The sequence below is a fragment of the Echinops telfairi genome, unplaced genomic scaffold (genome assembly GCF_000313985.2).
Source record: "Echinops telfairi isolate 266 unplaced genomic scaffold, ASM31398v2 ScPeMD7_7427;HRSCAF=8465, whole genome shotgun sequence".
Classification (NCBI taxonomy): Eukaryota; Metazoa; Chordata; class Mammalia; order Afrosoricida; family Tenrecidae; genus Echinops; species Echinops telfairi.
Window position 1 is genome coordinate 9,110,591 of NW_022111327.1, and position 16,920 is coordinate 9,127,510.

The window sequence follows — 16,920 nt, forward strand, 5'->3', positions numbered from 1 at the left end:
GATGCCCATCGTTGCCTCCCATATGACTACTTTTTAAATTGCTCTTATCTAACCAATGTGTCAGTATTATATACAGGAGCTTCAAAGAGTTCATGGAAAAATGGAATTAAACAATTGTCCCACAGTTTTTGGAAGTGCCCGCCGATACCCATGTATACTTAAATATAAGTAGGTGACTTGCTGATGAGTTATTTAGATGAAAGTTCATTTGTAGCTATTTGGCTTACCATTATGGTGTTCTAGTAGTATGAGAGTAAATGCTCATTAGGAAAAAAGAAAAAAAATGCTGCGAGGATCTGGATGAATCGGGATGAAGCTAATACTGAAAAATGTTATGACTACCAAAAAAATCTTGTAATGTCAATTGATAACCTGGGAAAGTATTGTTTCAATGTACTTAGGTTAAACTAATTAAAAAATAATTATCTTAACTAGCTTAACCTCTAGTTCGCTGGCCCGCAGGTTCAAATTATATAGCATGTGATAAAGAATACAAAGTTGACTTCTGCTTCCAGTCCCAGCTGCTGTGAAGAGCTTTCCACAGTGGGACTTCCGGCCTTTCTCCCTTCCCACCACCATCCTAGTGGTTGCTCTTCTCTGGGGGGACCCCCCGCCATACCTAATACAGGCAGATGGTGGCTGTAAGGAAGATGAAAAAGTCATTGGATTCAACCAACTCTAGGTTCCAACTCGTCATGAAAAGTGGAAAATACGTGCTGGGCTACAATCAGACCTTGAAGATAATCAGGCAAGGCAAAGCGAAACTGGTCATCCTCACCAACAATGGTCCAGCCTTGCGGAAATCTGAAATCTAGTACTGCGCCACATTGCCCCAAACCAGTGTCTATTACTACAGAGGCCATAACATTGAGTTGGGCACGGCGTGCGAAAAGTACTGTAGAGTATGCGCACTGGCCACCATTGATCCAGGTGATTCTAATATCATTAGAGGCATGCCAGAACAGACTGATGAAAAATAAATCCTGCAATATTTTTAATAAAACTAGCCAGAGCTTGCTTTAAAAAAAAAGGGTAAAATTTTTCTAGAAGTAAGCCTGTAAGGTTTCCCAGTGTTGCAAATTTTATAGAGATTTATTAAAAATGTCAATACTTTTGTTTTCATGGGAACTATAAAAATTAGAATGATACTGTGTATGTTCAATCTACATTTCAAAATATATGGGACAATGATGCATATTTTCAATCTACTTTTCCTAGTGTGTTGGACTACAGCATTCTCTCCAGTGTTTCTACCAATGAAATTATAGTGAAATCTGTTATTCTAAACCTAAAAACAACAACAACAACAACAACAAAAGACCTGTATGGAGAACACTACAGAACATTACTACAAGAAACCAAAAGGGATCTGCACAAATAGAAAAATATCCCATTTCGTGGATTAGAAGATGCAATATTGTGAAAATGTCAATACTACCTAAAGCCATCTACAAATTCAATGCAATCCCAATTTAAATTTCAGCATCATTCTTTAAAGTCATGGAAGAACTGATTACTAACTTCATATATTGAGGGAAGAAGCCCAGGATAGGTAAAGAACTCCTCAAAAAGAACAAAGCAGGTGGTCTTGCACTACCGGACCTGGAAACCTACTCTACAGCAACAGTTGTCAAAAACAGCCTAAAGATCCAAAAAGCATTAAATGGGAGGCTGATGCCCTCTTCAATAAATGGTGCTGAAAAAAACTGCATATCCATCTGCAGAAGAATGAAACAAGACCAATATCTCACCGCATGCACAAAAACAAACTCAAGGTGGATCAAAGACCTAAATAAATGTAAAACCCAAAGCTATAAGGATCAGCAGTGAGAAAATTGGGACAGATCTAAGTGCCCTAGTGCAGGAAATACACGGGTATCAGAGATAACAAAGGAAACACACTCCATGGAAGACAAAGTAGATGAGTGGGACTGATGAAAAATAAAACACATTGTAAACTGAACTAATTCATTAAAAGAGTAAAATGAGAGCCCACAGATTGGGAAAAATTATTTAGTAATGATACAATGGACAAAGGACTAATTACTAAAATCTATAGTATAAGCCTACAAAACGAATAACCCTCTGAGAATATGGGCAAAGGAACTGAACAGATGATTCACAGAGGATGACACTCAATTGGAAATGCTCCTTTTCACTAGCCATCTGGGAAATGCAAGTCAAAACAACCATGAGATACCATTTAACATTCATCACTGTAGCCCAATTTTTACAAAAACAGAACAAAAATTGCTGCAGAGGGTGTGGTGAGATTGGAACTCTTATCCACTGCTGGAGGACTTGTAAATGCACACAGCCAATGTGTAAGGCAATATGGCGATACCTCAAACAGATGGCAATTGAACTACCAAATGATCCAGTGTGAGATATAAAAAGGCTGTTCCCCATTTCTTCTCCCCCAAATATATGCCAGAACTAGGACACTGCTTGCAAATAATGATAAATGATTGTCAAGTTATCTCCCTGAAGGCATACAGCCATGGGGCTCACACCCTAAGGATAGGATAGTGATTGTTTTCCTGGAGAGCTTAGAAAAGGTCAAACCTGCTCAGTGACATCCAAAGTTAGGCTGCCCTCCTGAATCTAGGATCCGCCCATCTTGTCACATGTGCACCCCCAATCCCTCCCCTTCCTATTGCACATATACCCCTAGATCCCCCTCTTATTACTATATTACCTATAATAAAACCCCTTCCTGTGACTTATGTCTTTACCTGTAATTAGGGGCCTTGCACGCCCCCAAAAATACATAAGCCTTAGTGAGAAATAAATCTCTCCAGCCCTGTCCCCTCTTCTCTGGTCCTCCTTTCCTGCTTACGCTCCCTCTCCCTCTCTTCTCTCCTCTCTCCTGCTCTTCCTACCTTCCCCACGTGAACCACCAAACAGGGCTGAGGTAAGCATGCTACCATGAAATGTGTCTGACTCCTTTATTATACTCTTTCTCCTATCTCTTTTATTCCCTATGACTTTCCTATAAGCTTTATGTATTATAGCTGTACAATTACGCCTACTGGACCCGTGATTATTTGTTAGGGGCTGGCTAAAAATGGCGCCCATCACGTGGGGCCCAGTAGGAAAATAGCTCTTTTGACTTATATCCCGTGTAACAGTTGTACGGCCTCATCAGGCGGAGAGTGATGAATTGAGAAAAAAATGTACAAGTGTGTTTTTAGTCCAAGTGAGATATGGGTCAGGGGAAGAGCAAGGAAACAGAGTACGGTATCACACTTAGCCACCTCTTGAAGAAACAAAATGTAGTGGTAACGCATAAGAGAATGAAAGAGTTTCTTCCAGAGTACGGTATCACACTTAGCCGCCTCTTGAAGAAACAAAATGTAGTGGTAACGCATAAGAGAATGAAAGAGTTTCTTCAAGTGGTAAATAAATTTAATCCTTCTTTTCTGATTTGATATGGAGATCTGGGACATGGTAGCTATTAACTTAAGAAAGGCCCACAGGGAAGGGCAGAGCATACCCATGGAGACCTGGGCCTTGTGGGTACAGATTAAAACAGTTTTAGAACCTTTGCAGGAGGAAGAGAAAGAGGATTATCAGTTTGGTGAGAAATCTTGTGTCTATCCAAATCTAGAAAAGCAAGCTGAAGTCTCTTTGAATGAATATGACTCAGGTGATGAAATCTTAGTAAAAAACTAAAGAAGCAAGGACTGATTTGTTATCTAAAGCCTCTGATTCTAAATGAAACCTCAAGGCCAAAGCCTCTATGCCCTCGGGAGACTACAGCCTCTGATGGTCTAAAGGTGATAAAGCACTAGAGAAAGTGAATTCCAAGACCCAAGTGAGGCTATTAAACAATGCCATGAAGCTCCCTTGCTTTCAAAGATAGAGAAAGCAAAGAAACAAAACCAGCAGAGTAGTGAGAAGCCTATAAACTACCCAAACTTAAATCAGGTGAAAGGCAGGCAGAATGGGTATCAGACAGACAAGGGATTTTAAATAGAGCTGAGAAAACTAAGCCTGAATCAGAAGGAGACATCAGATTAGAAGCATCTGCCCTGCCAGGATATAATGTAGAGAAGCCTAGGAGTCAAAAAAACAATCAACCACGTCAGTGCTGGAGGGAGAGATGAGATTAGATCCAAAGAAATACAACCTAAGAGAGCTAACACAGAAGATGAGGTTCAGAAAATGAACTTTAGAAGTATACCGGTCAAGAAAACCAGTGCAGAAAATAGAAGCAGAGTACAGGAAAGCACCTTTACTTTCAAGAGTAGAAAGAAGGATTACAGGAGACTTAGAAATTAGAATGCCTTATCCTGGAGGGGAGTGTCTTTGGTAGTCTGCAGTGAATGGGCCACACTGACCCAGGCTTCTGGGTGCATCCTGGGGACCCAAGCCGGGTGTGTGGAACGCTGGGACACCGAATCCTGCATCTTCAAGGTACACAGCATGCTTCAGAGGCTGCATCAGTGAGATCCCATGCATAAACTCCACTGGGTGAATAGGACTCTACTTCAGACACACTTGTAAACTAAGGACTAAAGTCAGAAAATGGTGTCTGAGGAAGCGGAAGACAGCTATACCAAGATCGTTGAACTGTTGGTAGGTGGACAAACATGGTCTTGCGACATCATTGCCCTGTCTGCTGTATTATTACGGCAAATGTGTGATGGATATTCTATTTTGTTTTGGTTTGTTCATCTTAGGGTATATCTCAAAGGTGTTATGTCATTGGAGGTCACCCTCATGAAGTTGTGTTATATACTTTTATGTGTTTCAGTATATGAAACCCAGGATTGATGAAACTATAGGGACAGCAACTAGAATAAAGGTTTTGGGGGGAGGGGGGTACAGTGGTGGCGGTGGCAGTTGTGTAAAAGGAAGACAATGTTAAGGAGTCCAGGAAGAAAAAGAATGTTTGGAAACTGATTATGGTAGCAATTGTATAATTCCGTTTGATATGATTGAATGATGGAATGATATATGTATTAACTCCCAATTAATAATAAAATTTAAAAAGAAATCCATTATTCTTCATAAATGTTTATTAATAATAGGTGGCTATAAATGATTACATTGGAAAAAGGAGAAACAAAACACCTTAAACCTTAAGAGCCATACATTGGGGTGGGGTGGGGGCAGAGAGAAGGAAAGTAAATGCTTTATTTTTGCTGATACTGAAGCTAAGAATACACAAAATTACTTCATTGTACAAGATCCTTTTTCACACAGTAAAGGATGACACTTTGCACTGCTTACAGAAAACATTTAAATAAAGTAATCTTTACTCAAGGAGTTTAGCTTTTAAATGGTAGTTTTTAAAACCAAAATGCCATTTGCACAAACACATTTAGAATTTTCCCTTCTCATGATTGAGCTCAGGAAATAGAATTTTAAAGTTGATACAAACATTTTCTGTAAGGTAATGTTATGATTGGAGCTTCTAACTAATCTAAGAAAGTGAATCATTTAGTTCAATGTAGGCTATATTTTATTTATTTTTACTATTTTTTTCTTTCCTGCTATTAGCCTGTTACCTCCAAACTACATTCACTGTTTTGCGTAGGACAAAACTTGCCATTCTCCATTTCAACCTCTTGTTGAGACACAGGGAAACCATAGAATTCTCTGCAGAGTTTAAATGCTGCTATCTTCTTCAATACTGTAACCAGGATGCATTCCTCTGTCGATAACCAACCAAAGCAAGTCTACCTGCTTTTGTGGGAGAAGGATGCATTTATCCATATCTGAACTGAACCATCCATCCTAGAGATCTGTGTCTTTAGAGTTGAAAAAGGAGAACATAGGAAGTTGCTTTTCCTATGTTCAAAGACGGCTTTGAACATTTAAAAATCTAGAAAGTTAAGAATTTATGAAATTGGATTTTCTTTATGAAAACCACTTGCTGATGTGTTAACCGTTTGGATTTAGAGGCTTCCTTAGGAGCTCATACAATAATAATTGTAGTGTCAGTAGTGCAATGATCCTAATCAACAACAAACAAAAAACAGCAGCTGTCAGAAGTTCGAACCCACCTGTCACTGAGCGGGAGAAAGATGAAGCACTCTACTCCCATAAAGATTTACAGTCTCAGAAGTGCACAAGGGCACTTCTGTTCTGTCCTATAGGGTCACTGTGAGTTAGTGTTGATTCGATGGTGGAGAGTTTGGTTTGTGAGTTTGGGGGCAGAGATTCCCAGGCCTTTTTTCCCTGAAGCATCTCTGGTGGATCCAAACCACCAAACTTTTGGTCAGTAACTGAATGCTTAACTGTTTGCAACACCCAGGACTCTAGTGAAAATTCTCTTTCCCCTGTCAAAGTATGCAAAATAAAAGGTTTCACTTTGCTTCTTGGGTAGTTACATAATCTCATGTCTACTGGTGGAGTTTAGCCCGTGAATCAAGTCATTGCCTGATGGTGAGCCCTTGTGGACATGGCCATAAGGAGGTCCCTAGGAACCCCTCCCCACCCCTCTGCCTTCATCTTCCTGCTGGCTGACACTCATTTCTGCTGGAGTCACTGCCATTTGATCCACAGGACTTTGCACCCACTGGCCTCTGATCTTCCTGCTTTCTGCATCATGACACGTGACTGTATGAGTCTGAAGAGGGACTTATGGACTCGTATCCGACTTAAAGACTTCAGTCAGACTGAGCTGGGCCGTTTTCCTGATATACAGAGCTTCTTGAGCTAACCCTCTTTCTTAACATATACAGTCTTTGGGTTTGTTTCTCTAGTTAACTGGGTCTACCAGAGACAGTATTGCTGTCATTATATGGATTTGCCGCTTACTGTATGTTGTGAAAGGAGTCCTACAAGGAGTGGCCACCTTGAGCAATGAGAGTATTCTTTCCATAATATGACCAGATACAAGAAAGAAACTACCTCTTCTGACCCTATGAATTTGAAATGATCCGGAAATTCAGCTAGCTGCTGTCATCCTACAACCAGCTCCCACTGCTTACTACCAGAGTTGCTCATCCACCATTCATTTTATTCTCCCACCATTCATTTCTCTGGAGAGACGGGGACTTTTCTTTACTGCCACCTCTTTCAGTTTGTCGAGCCTCTGTTAGAGCAAGTGTCATTTGTTATGGGACAAGTTAAGATTGTAGGAACCCATTGTGAAGTGATTGGCAACATAAGTCATTGGAAATCAGCATGTATCTCTGGCTAAGTCATTTTGATGTTTTCCCCAAGTCAGTCGAAATTCTGAACCTACAAACAGTAAAACTTGCAAAAGCTGTAGCCCGTGTAAGGCAGAAAACCTGGCAGAGAAGGAAAATGCAAATACTCTCTAATAACAGCAATAGGAAAGTGGTGGGACTGCATCGCATCAAAAGCAGAACACTTGCCAGACCTGGACGAACAAACATATAAACAAACAAACAAAGAACCCCAGCAAGTTTCTGGCTCTCAGATGTTTCACTGTTTATAAAGTATCCCCCCTTTGGGAGGTGGTGTGCTTATTTCATTAAGACTGACATTGCTCTAAGCATGTGTGAGGTTCCAGACTACAAAGAAATGAGGCATATTTGGAGGGTGACGGCAATGTTTAGAATCTTAGTTTTGATGGTAGTCCAGGGGTATATCCAAATGTCAAAACTCACTTAAGTGTATGTATGCTTTATTGAGTCCAGGAAATACTCCTCAGTGAAGTTTATAAGGAAAAGCAAAATTTAAAACACACGCGCAACTCGATGGCAAAGAGCTGTCTCAGGGGCCTCACTATTTTCGATTTCTACCCATCAAAGTGCCTTTTATGTAAGAACATTGGAAAAGTAATTCTCTTTGACCAGAAAAAGTATTACACCATTTGCATAGCTGACATTTTATCAGCTAGGACACTCAGATTGCTTTTGACAATTTATAAAAATGTAACCAACTCCTCTTGATGGCCTAATATTAAAGAAGTTCAGGGTAGAGCGTGGGTTTAGGAAATAGCCCCAAAAGCCAAAGTCTAAAAGTCGTCTGTGTATCAGCAGCAATATTAGAATATGGATGTAACTGCTTCAGGTTGAAAGAGAGCATTCCTTTGTATGCATTCATTTTGGTAGGCTTCTGAGAATATCAAGCTCATGTTATTATACTTATATGCTTCTCTCACAGCTGAGAGGCTAAACTATCACACTATACCTTATCTAGCTTTCTTCCTTATGACCCTCCCCTGGTTCTAACTTTTATTTCTTTTATGACATTTGACAAACTCCTTTCCTTTCTTAGGTACAATTTGAAGAAAGCAATCCTTCCCGTTAAGGATCAAAGTATGCATATTGATGAAAGCCAGTCAGTGATGCTGTGCAGTGTAAACATAGCTTGGCTGTGGGTCTGCTGCATTGAGTTGAGGAATAAAATGATGCCGAGGTGAAAATCTGGTTTAGCTACAATCTGAAATTCAAGCTAAATATGACCCAACCTTTGTAAAATGACTTACAGGTGTTGAGATTTTGTTTGCAGATACCTTTCCACTTCAGGGTTCTGTTGAAGGGGAAAATGTTCAATGTTTTCATGAGGAAATGACATTTTCCTGGCCCTCACCTTGGGGAACATCATCTGCATTTGGTCATCTGAAATGAACAATGTGGGGCTTCTGCTCAGTTTGAAAGGACTTATCTATCTTTGGCTTTACTTAGAATGCGTTCCTCTCTGTGTCTACTACACAAAATGTCAACTACGACCCACTATGGTCTTGGTCTTATCTTGCAAGGGTCATTTTAAGAGTTGGATAGGATATTGAGGTGGGAGAGAGGACGGATGGGGGAGGAGGAAAGAAGGAAAACAAATATCTGGAGGACTTAACTGGATATTGTTGATGATTTTATTTCTTGGAGATGGGCTGTGTAAATATATACAGTATGTCTCAAAAAAATTTCCCCCAAATTCCTTATTCCTCAAACCTGAATAGTGGTCTAAATGGCTAAAATGAGGAAAAAAATGAGGAAACTTAAAACTGAAATCAACTTGGTAGTCTTTCTTTAGTGACAAGCAAGTTCCTCTCAAGCAAAACCAAAACTAGAGAATTCCCCAGTGGATTCTGCAGGTGGAAGTTAGGGGGTGGCAGCGAGTCCCTGGGGAAATGCTAATTTGGACGGGTCGGGGTGAGAACAGAAAACAGCCACGCCAAAGCCAGAAAACTGGATTGCCAAATGGTTGACTACTTTAGGCTGATATGAGGCACACTGCCATCTACTTATTAAAGTGCACAGAGGATGCTGCCTTTGCATGGTTGTACTTGTGTGTAGGTCCATTTTCTAGAATGTTACATTGTTCCTAAACATAAGGTGAAATCCAAGGGTAAGAGATAGGCTAAAAGTTGATGAAAAAGACTTTTAAACAACTGACTACTGCTGACTTCTTCACGACTTCCTTCATTTGGTCATTCGGGGCTCTACGGCATATCATCTGGTGTTGTAAGGAAAGCTTTGTAAGGCAGAGTGAGGGCAGAGATGTGCAGCAATCATGGATAAGTGAATGAAGGTTGATCACAATGGTCAACATGGTGGGCATTTTCTGCTATTAGAGACACTGCCATTGTATAGGAAGAAGAAATCTTTATAGACTGATCAACATTTTGCATATCCAATGAGAAAGCTCATTTTTGGAAGATGGTTATGCCACTTAATTTTTTAGTTAAATATAATTAGGAATATGTACAAGTACGTCAAGTACTACAAACACTACTGAGATAGCTTTACAAGTAGAAAACTCAAATCTGATCCAACAAAATAGCAAGGATACGATCCAAATCTTTTAGAGATTAAAATGAGTATCAAAGCCATTCTTGCTATTTTGCAATAGTCACCATGTGACAGGGTAGAAATGTCTTCTCTGGTTTTCTTGGCCAAAAGAGGGCAAGGACTTCTTTCCATGGAATTGCTGAGTGTGACTGACCATTGCACCAGCAGGCTCTTCAACAAATTGTTAGGGTCTGGTATTACAAAAAGCATCAGAGTCATGGTTCTTGCCTTCAAAGGGCTCCAGGTACAGTAAGGAAACATGCAAGAATGAGTTTGGTGTCTTAAGAGCCAATAAAGGGAGCATACTGTAATCCTCAGTCTGAAATCCAGGAAACAGAGAGATAATTATGCCAGGCAGCAAGGCCAGTAGGTTAATCCAACCACTGCTATAATGTCAAATCCAACTCGTGTTGATCCTACCAGACAGATTTGCTTTGACCCTACTGGGCTGTCTATGACCAAGGTCATATTTTGTAATTACCACTGCTTCCTCTTTGTTTCTAATTTCACTTCTGTAAGTCAATAAAACCTAAACAGGCTTAGAATGAAATCTATTTTGGGTCTCTACCTGATTAAAAGGTATGACTCAAATCTCCCCCTCCCCCGGTCCCCATCCAATTTCCTTTGGGGGAAATGTCTGCAAAAAGAAAAACCGCACACCTAACAAAGCCATTCTTTTTCTGGCCTCCCTTTCCTGACTGAGCAGAAGCAAAGAAACATGTTCATTAAAAAAAAAAAATGGTTTGCAATAGTTACCATGTGACAGGATGGAAATGGCCAAACTGGCGTTCTAAGAAACCAGCAGACCAGGTCTGCTTCCCATGGGATGACTGAGGGGATACGAACTGTCACCCCTTTCAGTTAGTTGACCAGTGAACCATTGCACCATTAGCATCTTCTGGTTTACAAAAATCACCTAAGTCATGGCCCCTGACCTCACAAAGCTCACGGTATATCGTAAGGGAGCCAGGCAACACCGAGCTATGCATGCCAGGACACAGACCAGGAGGTTCATCCAACCCACTGCTAGACTGTCAATTCCAACTCATGGTGACCCCCACTTGCCAGATTAGATCTGTCCTCCAGGGCTGTTTATAACCGAGGCCTTACTTTGTAATTTCTATTCCTGCCTCTTGATTCTTATTTATGAAAGTCAATCAATTAAACAGGATTAGGGCGAGATATATTTTGTATCCCCATGTACTACAGCAGTAGTGCCCAACCTTCCTAACGCTGTGACCTTTTAATACTGTTCCTCATGTTGTGGTGACTCCCCAACCATAAAATTATTTTCATTGCTACTTCATCACTGTCATTTTGCTGCTGTTATGAATCATTATGTAAAGATCTGATATGCAGGATGTATTTTCATTGTTACAAATTGAACATAATTAAAGCATAGTGATTCATCACAAAAACAATATGTAATTATATATTGTGACATTTATTTCTAATGATGAATAAATGAAATTTTGTCTTGAAGCATGGTATATCATGCGGAACAGTCCATGCAGGGTACTCATATGTGGGCATCTCTGCATGTGGGTGGACCTGCCTGGAGATGGCTAGAGGAGCAGTGTCTCAGTTCCTAAGACCATCGGAAATATGTTTTCTGATGGTCTAAGGCAACCCCTGTGAAAGGGTCGCTTGACTCTCAAAGGGGTCACAAGCCACAGGTTGAGAACTGCTGTACCAGAGGGTGTGACTCAAGTACTCACTACTATTTCTTGGGCACGTCATCTGAAAAAAGCCAAAAGGACACATCCAACAAAGCTGTTCTTGTGGAGGCTTCCTGACTGAGAAGTGGAGACTCATTCATTTTATAAAAGAAATTATTATTCCAATAGTCAACATGTAAGAAGGTAGAAATACCCTATCTGGTTTTTCTTGGAAAGCATATTATGAGGTTCTCTTTCCATGGAATTATTGAGAACCTTTCAGCTATCAGACCAGCAATGAACGTATTGCACCATCAGGCTTTTCGACAAATTACTAGGGTCTGGCACTGCAAAACTCAACTAAGTCGTGGTCCCTACCCTCAAAGGGCTCATGGTACAGGAAGGAAACATGGAGAAATGAGTTTGGTATCATAAGACCTAATAAAGGGAGCATAGTGTAATTCTCAGTCTGAGACACAGGCAACATAGAGGTAAGTGTGCCAGTCCAGAGGCCAGTAGGTTAATACAACCCACTGCTAAAATGTCGATTCCAATTCATGTTGACTCTGGCAGACAGATTTGATCTGCACTCCTGGGATGTTTATGACCAAGACCCTACTTTGTGATTTCTATTCCTTCCTATGTGGCTTTCGTTGTACATATTTGTCCCACTAGGAGAGGATCAAGCAACTTGTTCTGAATTAGTGCACACAGCAGCGTTGCCTGGGAAGGTTCTCTCTGAACTTTTTCATAAAAGCCATTTTGCTAGAATCTCATTTTTTGTGATGGCCAATTTAAGAGAACAGCATGTAGTTATGAAATTTTGCTTCCTGCTCTGGAAAAAAGCCACCAAAACTGTTGTGATGTTGAACACAGCTTACAAGGACAACACTATGGGAAAAACTCAAGTGGTTTTCTCGTTTCAAAAATGGTGAAATGTAGATGCGAAATCTCATTCTAGATGTCCTTCAACTTCCCAGATGGATGAAAATGTTAACAAAATTCATGCAGTAATGCTCAACCATCAATGACGGACCATTGAAGAGATGTGGGAGTTATCTGGGCTATCTTGGAGAGTGGTACAGCACATTTTAATGGAAGATTTGGGAATGAGAAGGGTCCCTGTGACATTTGTGTGTTGGTTTCTGACTGACTAGGATAAAGAGTGTCAATTGGAAACATGCTGTGCTTTGAAAGAACAGCTCCGAAGTGACCGAGACTTTTTTCCAAAGTCATTACTTGTGACAAGACAGGGTGCTATTCTTATGACCCGAAAGCAAACATCAATCAAGCCAGTGAAAGACATTATCATCATCTCACCTAAAAAAGGCTCTCGTCAAGTGAAATAAAAGATCAAGAGGATGCTCATTTGTTTTTGTTTTTACGTGAGGGTATGTATAGTGCATTTATTGTTCATTCCACCAGGTTAGACTGTTAATACAGCTTTCTATTGAGAGGTTCTGAAAAGATAGCATAACAGTGTGCAACAAAAAAGGTCTGCTTTGTGGCAGATGGGTGACTGGATTTGCCACCACGACAATGCACTTACACACACAGCCATCTCAGTGTGCCAGTTTGGGGCAGAAAACAGCATGCTTCTCTTGCCCCAAGCACCTTACTCACCTGACCTTGCCCTCTGTGACTTTTTGTTTCCAAGAATAAAAAGGGACATGAAAGGACAGGTATTTGATGATGTTAAAAGAGGTGAAGAATCCAAACAGATGAGTTTGGAAAAAAAAAAGTTTCCAAGAATGGAATCACAGATTTGACAAAAGTATTTAGTGAAGAGTACTTTAAGGTGATAAGGTCGTTTTGTAAAACAATTGAAATACATTGCTTGGAAAAAGAATTGGGGTTTTATTTGGTACCCCCTCATATATATTTCTGAAATAGTCATCATGTGATAGGGTTGAAATGGCCAAACCGATGCTCTTAGAAAGGAAAAGACCAGATCTGCTTTCAGTGGGATTACTGGGTAGAGTCACAGTTATCCCTTTCAGTTAGCGATGAACCACGGTACTTTCAGGCTCTTTGAAAGATTGCCAGGTCTGGCATTACAACTATCACCTAATTTGTGGTCCTTAACGTCGAGGGACACAGAGTACAGTAAACAAACGTGGCAAAATGAGTTTGGTATCATAAGACCTACTAAAAGGAGCATAGTGTGAGCCTCAATCTGAGAGACAGGGAACAAAGGGATATATACACCAGGCAGAGAGTCCACTACGTAAATCCAACCCACTGCCATAGTGTCAATTTGCAACTCATGTGACCCTACTGGACAGATGAGATATGCCTTCCTGGGCTGTCTATGACCCAGGCCCTACTTAGTAATTTTTATTACTTTTTCTTTCATTCTAATTTTTGAATTGTTCAGCCCTAAGCAGGCTCAGAATTAAATCTATTTTACTGCTCTACTTGATCAAAAGTTATGCCAAAGTCACTCTATTTTTCCCTATGTGGTATGATCTGTGTGTTAGGCTGGGACTGCCAGATAAACAAATCCAGAGACACTCAGATGTGTAAGAGAGAGCATTATATCAAGAAGTCATTAGACATCAAGCAAACATCCCAGCCCACTTCAGATCCAGTCCATAAGTCTGACACTAGTCGATAAAGTCCTTTTTCAGATGCACACAGCCATATGCAATGATGAAAAATGCAGGAAGATCACAGACCACTGGGCACAATGTCTTGCGGATCCAATGGAGGTGGTCAAACCTCCAGGGCTCACCCAGATTTCCCCATGGTGGCAACAGGAGGGTGAAAGCGGAGAGACAGAGGATGTTCCCAGGATCCTCCTTATGAGAAGGCAACACCACCAGGCTGTTCCATCAGGTGGCGACCTAAATGACAGGCTAACCTCCATTCATAGCTTCTTACAGGTGCCATGTTGGCACACACACAAAAAAACCTTTTCTCTGTCTACCCCTGGCCAACTTGGCACTTGTACACAATTTTTAGACATATTTCATTTTTAAAAACAAGGGCAATAGTTAAATCGAATTGTGGCTAACAGGATAAAACTAAAATGCATACAACTCAAAACATGCCTGCCTCATTTAAACATAATTCTTTATAAGTGAACAAAACAAAAATATTCTATACTTTAACAATTGCAGTTATATGAACACTCATACCATGATCCTATAATCCCATCAATATATTCCCCTTCCCATTAAAGTTTGTAAGCCAGTCACTTCTTACCTTTATCCTCCCCATTTTGGATATCCAATTTCTATACTGCCCACTTATATCAACCCAGTGTTCTCAGGAGACAAGCATGTTCTTTGATGTGAAGAATTTTCATTCCAGTTGGAACCTTGTGAGTCAGCATCCATAAGCAAAGTCAGATCAGGACAGGCCATCCATAAAGTCAGCAGCAATATGCACCAGTTCACAGGCTCAAAAAACTTATCTTCATCTGGTCGGGTTCTGATGAACTCAATGTGGGCTGTGTCACCGGGGTGCCCATTGGACCAGGGTCACCTTTGGACCATGGGTCCCTTGGCAAATTCTCAACAACCTTAGCCCCATTAGGCTAGGTTATGTTACAGGCTCAGGTTATGCACAACTCTATAAATTTCAGACCAGCCAACCTTTGGTTTGTCTTCTGGTCTAGTCCCTGTGAACTAGGTCCCCAGGTGTCAGTGGCCAGACTCCACCCATCTCTTTATTGCTGCTTCTCTACCACTTCCACTCAACAAGTTGATCTAGGTGGTCACCTAGCGAGCCACAGGCTACCACGAAGGCTAACATTCAGTCCAAGAGATGACAATTTCTTCATGGCTCTAAATTTTTTCAAATTTCAGGCACGTAATTCTAGCGCAAAATGCCAAATAGCTCCTTTTTTTCTTCCGTCTGTCAACATCTCTCTCGGCAAGTCTTTTCAAATGAGAGTGTCTAGAGCTCACAATGCACTGGGTGGAGCCTATCTTTTCAGAGCTTTCTTTACAAGCAACCCCTATACCAATTTAAAGATTGGGTTTAATGGCTTAAGGCAGTAAGCTTACAAACTCTATTTTCATACTTTCCAATAATCATTTCTATCACACATTATATCAATAACAATAAATAAAAGGAACCAATATAATCCTAGTACAGCCAGATTTTAAACACATTCTTAAAGCAGTCAAATTCAATTCTTCCTTATCTAAACTATCCCATTCATATGCAATATGGCCTCTGGCTGCCTCAAGTCAGGGCTGGGCCTTCTGTCAGTTGTTTGAGTAAGCAGCATGGCCTCAGAAGAGAAGTTCAAAGGACCGTTTTGCCACCTGAATTCAAAATTTAATTATCACATTCATTGGCATCATTTCAGACAGAATTAAACAAAGGCAACTTGTAGGAATCAAAATCTTCGCATCCCATGACCTTTCTAGAAAACAAGTGAGTAAACAGGGTGACCCTGTGTGACCTCTGGCTAGCCCAAGAAGAAAAACTACCACAAAGGCAGAAGTCAGATAAGTGTCCACTCTCCATGCTTATGATTTGTTTGCTAGTATCCCACTCCAAAGGTACCATACGGTGTTAGGGAGTGTTGACCAGAGAACAAAATTCAGCGACACTCAGATGTGTAAGAGAGAGCATTATATCAAGAAGTACTTATACATCAAGCAAATATTCCAGCCCACTTTAGATCAAGTCCATAAGTCAGATACTAGTCCATGAGTCTCACAAGACTCATGAAGTCACATGCAATGATGCAAAATGCAGGAAAATCACATGCCAGTGGGTGGAAAGTCATGTGGATCCAATGGCTGTGAATGCATCTCTGGGACTCACACAGGTCTCCCTTGGCGTCAACAGGAAGGTGAAGGGAGAGAGAGGGAAAAGTTCCCAGAATGCTCATTATGAAAAGGGCATGGCCAGCTGGAGGTAACAGCAGGCTCTGATCTGATCAACAGGTTACAATCCACCCATCTTCTTACAGGTGCCAGGTTGGCACTGAAAAACTAACAGTAAGAGGATGCAAAGACAAAAATCACACACTGAGAGAGCCATACTTTATAGGGCCTCCCTTTCCTGACTGAGAAGCAAGGAGAGCTACTTTTTTTCTAAAAAAAATAAACCGGAAATTTTGCAGTTGTCAATATGTGACAGGGTTGAAATGGCCACACTGGAGTTCTAAGACACTAACAGACCAGGTCTGCATTCCATGGAATCACTGAGTGGATTTAAAGCGATGAACCAATGCACCATTTGGATCTTATACATATTGCAAGATCAGGTTTAAACAACTGACCCTGTCCTCACAAGGCTCATGTTACCATGAGGAAAATGGGGAAAAATGAGTTTGGTATCATAAGACTCAGTCTGGGAGCCAAGGAACACAGGGATAAGGATGCCCAGCAGAGAGCCAGTAGCTTAATCCAAGCTCCTGCTATAATGTCAATTACAACGCACGGCGACCCTACCAGGTAGATTTGATCTGAACCACTGGGCTGTCTATGACCAAGGCTTCCTTAGGTAATTTCCAATCTTTCTGAAGTTCTTCTAACTTTTTTGAGAGTCAATCCAACTGTAATAGGCTTAGGGTGGGATAT

General features: G+C 40.7%; 1 pseudogene; it reads left to right on the forward strand.

Moving 5' to 3' along the window:
• The first annotated feature begins 632 nt into the window (after nt 1–632).
• On the forward strand, nt 633–980 carry LOC105979311 (annotated as a pseudogene).
• The last annotated feature ends 15,940 nt before the right edge of the window (nt 981–16,920 follow it).